The sequence below is a fragment of the Pinus tabuliformis genome, chromosome 7, assembly GCF_031772625.1.
Source record: "Pinus tabuliformis cultivar Carrire ecotype Pingquan chromosome 7, CPIR1, whole genome shotgun sequence".
In the NCBI taxonomy this organism is placed as follows: domain Eukaryota; kingdom Viridiplantae; phylum Streptophyta; class Pinopsida; order Pinales; family Pinaceae; genus Pinus; species Pinus tabuliformis.
Genome location: NC_142293.1, coordinates 669,363,940 through 669,368,795, shown reverse-complemented (window position 1 = coordinate 669,368,795; position 4,856 = coordinate 669,363,940).

The following is a 4,856-nucleotide window of genomic DNA, read 5'->3' as shown; positions in this document are numbered from 1 at the left end:
TATAACATATATATTTTATATTAATTTTAAAAAACACATGTCTAAAATCACACATAACCATTACACTTACAATGACCTGCCTCTCTGCCCACTAATATAAATTAGTTCTAATTAAAACTAACCTATTCATCGCTTTTTATTATGATCAATACTCTTTTTTAGTATAACAAGCACATTTTATATTAATTATAAAAATACATTTCTCAAATGTACGTTGAATAAAGAATCATACATAACCATTACAATGACCTATACTTACAATGACCTGCCTCTCTGCCCACTAATATAAATTAGTTCTAATTAAAACTAACCTATTCATCGCTTTTTATTATGATCAATACTCTTTTCTAGTATAACAAGCGCATTTTATATTAACTATAAAAATACATTTCTCAAATGTACGTTGAATAAAGAATCATACATAACCATTACAATGACCTATAGCAGGCCTCTGAGCCCAATAATTTGCCGAATAATGTAAATTGATATGTTTAATCGAGATGACTCGCCTACTTAAAATAGGTTGGGGATGGAAAAAATCGTAGAACGGGGCATATGTTATATTCAAATCTAATCAATTACCTCAGGAATTTTTTAACAATTTAATAACTTAAAAATTAAAATATATATTTTAATAAAACTCTGTTCCATTTATCAATATTTACATCTGATAGCCATTCAACCTTACTTTATACAGAAATTACCTTGATTTGGAAATGTACGCAGGTAAGGTACGATTAAGATACCCATCTCCCATGTTATAAAATGTGCCATCAATGAAAATTGAAATATATAATAGCATCGAGTGAAAATTCGTATATCAAAATTACCACTAGGAAGATGAGAAAACATAGGAAAGAATCGAAGTGCCCAGAGAAATCATTTCATAGGTTTTGCACCTTCTTTGAAAAACACAACTACATTTCATGAGCCTTCTTTGATGTGGTGAAAGCGACCGTTAAACGGTTGACATAGATTAGATATGTTGTGCATGGGAAAATTAGATTCCTATCTTTCAAAGTCAATTAGGTAAAACAGATTTCATGATCCAGAAGAGAAGAGGAGGCAGTATCAGTTTGGAGATTATAAAAGTGCTCCTCTTGTGTCCAAATATTAACATGGCCGGCCTCACCTTCATACTTCAAGTCGAATGTTTTAAATTCTCGTCTTCTGGCTTCTTCATTTAGGAATGTTGAGCAATCATGTCTCAAATTCACATCAGTGGTGCAATCAAACTGATGCTGAGGTTGGACTTTCAAGGAGTGATCAGCCTCTGGCGAAATAATTGGTGGTGCACTAACTTGGGAGTGGGAATTAATTGGTAGGCATGAGTGGTGTTGAGTCTTGACAAGCAGCTGGCTCGCGCAATTTTCTATCATATGAGCTGTATAAGCTCCCGGATAAACATCAGTAAATCCGTTGGCATTTGAATGGGCATGACTAGAGCTCCATGGTTCTATTCCAGAGGATGCTGTGGAAGACGAATAATCGATTATCATCTTATTCTCATTTTCCTTCAACATTAGCATGTTACCTTTCAATGAGACCCCCATATCAAAAAGGGCAGGGCTGCTGATGGGACAGCCAAAAGGGTTAATGGCAGAAGTGGGCACTTCAAGAGGCGGCAATGTAGTCGACGAGTCCATTAACTGATCACATTTTGATAATTTTGCGGTATTATAAGTTTGATCATGGGCTTTGAGACCTGCACATGTAAAAACCTTGGAGAAACTATGATTGGTGTTAGTAGAAGCAAGCCAGAGCTGAGAAGAAGGAATTATCTCGTTGTCATTAGGGTTTGCGTTAATAGGAAACAAGTTATTTTGCTCCAGTTTCTCTTCTTTCTCTAAATCCAATAAGTTGTGAACAGAAGAGTGCCGATTTTCTGCGGTTACCAATCCATTAAAGATGTTATAGAATGACTGCAGGTACCCTTGAGACATGATGTCCAACGGCTTGGCAGAGTGAAGCAACGTATAAGCATCACGAGCATTGGCTGACACTGAATCGGTAATGCAGGTATCGCCTGATTGTCAGGGTGTATTAAATTCTGTACAAATTTTGCCGTTGGATTCAGTGGAGGATGAAAAGGGTACCGTGGAGTGCTTCAAGTTGAGCTTCTTCTTGATGTAAGAGTTCCAATAATTCTTGATCTCATTGTCCGTACGTCCAGGCAAATAGGCAGCAATTTGAGACCACCTGCGTAGTCAATGTCATTAATTCTCACCACCTGCCTCGTCTATACCATTCATTCAGAAAGTTAAGGGACCGAAGATCAGTAGAGACTGATGTGAAATAAGTATAACAAAGAAGTAGGAAATGGACGAAATAAAGGGTGTGGAAAAAGGAAAGTAAACAAACCTGTTACAAAGAATGGACTGTAAGTGTATGATCAATTGTTCTTCTAAGGGTGAAATTGCAGCGTGCTTAAGGCCAGGTCGTAAATGGTTAATCCATCTCAACCTGCAGCTCTTTCCGCATTTTTGCAGACCTGTATAAGCATTCGAGCCAATATCATAAAATACTCACCCAATACTGATTGGTGGGAACGATGTCTATTACTTTTCCCAAAAACCTTTCATTTATTTGAATATAAATTTGTTAAATTTGTAATTTCAACGCAACTGTTCACCAAGCCAGAAACCGTTCGCCGGAGAGTTCTCGAGTCGATTTCCTGCAAAGGGATTTTCAGTCTGTTCGAACCCGAGAAAATATGGAGCTGACACATGGTTCATCCCTGACGTAAGCCAACGTCACCGTCGGATTTACTCCATCGCTCTCCACCGTTGATCCACCAAAGCTGCGTACGAGGTGCATTAAAAGGCTTGCGTGGATTAAATTTTTGAGTTTGACCGCCGTAGAAGAAGAGTTATGGAATTTAATATTGATACGTATATTTAGGTGGCCCTTTTAAATATGGGTATGGGCACGTTTCAATATATATATTTTTTTATATATAGCACGTAAGTTTTTTTATGTAAAAGGTATGGAGCATTTAACGATAGGTATGGTCGTTTTTTTTATGAAATGTAATACTCAAAAAAAAGGAGCTCGTATATTTTTGTAGTTGACTTTTTTTTGTAATAGAGAGAGCTCGTGAGGCAGTAAAGAAAACAATGTTTGGTATGTATTGAACGCACACCAGTGCCAGAAAATATAGGAAGAACAGAGTTGTAATGTTTTTTGTGGCATTTTGTAAAACAGAGGAGTAAGAAAAACCATGTGTGGTTTTGCACAGCAGTGCATAAAGAAAATGGTGGAGCGAATTTTTGTAAGTGTGTGTAAATTTTTTTACAGCAGTAAACTTATGTAAACTTTTATTACAGCAGTAAGTTGTTTTTCACAGCAGTGAATATAAAAAGGATTTTAACCCCTCTTAGTAAAAGAGGATGAAGTTTGTATCAGTTTTTAATGAATAGAATGTTTTTTATGGTGGTGAAATACTCTGTCTCTCAGTGAAATTTTTTTTAATCTTACCTGAGCACAAAAGATCCTGGAGCAAAAGAAACAGAGCATTGTCTCTGTGTTTAGTTTGAATCTTGGTTTTTGGTATTTTTCCCCATCAAAAATACCCAACAGTGGTATCAGAGCAGGACCAGGGTCTTTAAAGAAGTTAAAGAAGCTGAAGGGAGAAGGTTCTTGCTGCTGCAAAACTTCTCAGGCAGACAGAAGACTCAGACAACGAAGGATTCAGGTATTCTTCATAACTATCTTGTTTGTTACTAAAGAGACAGTCAGTTTTTAAAAATACACAGTCAAGGAATGGCTAGCACAAGCACTGGTATGGGTATGTTTAATACCCAGCTCCCACAGTTTAATGGGAAGAACTATGACTACTGGTCAATAACTATGAAAGCCTTGCTTGCTTCCCAAGACTTATGGGAAATAGTTGAAGATGGTTTTGAAGAACCAGCAGATGAAGCTGAGTTCAATGCATTAACTCAGGCAGAGAAGGATCTACTGAAGAGCAATAGGAAGAAGGATTCAAAAGCCCGTGTGTTGTTGTATCTAGCAGTAGACCAGAGTATATTTCCAAGGTTAGCAGCAGCTAAGACAACAAATGAAGCATGGGAAACCCTTAAGACAGCCTATCAAGGCATGGAGAGAGTGAAGACAGCAAAACTTCAATTGCTGAGAAAGGATTTTGAGAATCTGTGCATGAAGGAGTCAGATAACATTGACTCATTCTTCACTCATGTGATTGGTGTAATCACACAAATGAGAACTCATGGAGAAACCATTGAAGACAGAAGGATTGTGGAGAAAATATTGAGGGTCTTACCCTCAAGGTTTGATGCCATAGTCACCACCATTGAAGAGACAAAGGATCTCTCAAACTATTCAGTTGATGAGCTACATGCATCACTGATAACACATGAGCAGAGGTTGAGTAGGAATGAAAACTCATCTCTTGAGAAAGCCTTCAAGACCCAGATGTCCTTTGGAAGAGGAAGAGGTCAAGGAAGAGGAAACCGAAGAGGAAGAGGCAGAAGCCAGAACAGAGGTGGAAGGAACAGCCCATCAAATGCACAAGGAAGAGCCAGCAATCCAAATCAGAACCAAGGTCAAGGCAGCAACCAACAAAGAGATCAGTATCAGGCTCAAGGACAAAGGTATGATAAATCTAATGTTCAATGCTATTATTGCAAAATGTATGGACATTATGCTAGTGATTGTAGAAAGAAACAACATGATAAGAACAGCAGACAAAATGCAAATATTACAAGAGAAAACAGCAGTCAAGAAAATGTCCTGTTAGCTTGTAACATGGCTGAAACACATAGTGAAGACATATGGTTTTTAGACTCAGGTTGCAGCAACCATATGACCGGAAACATAGCCTTCTTTTCTGCCCT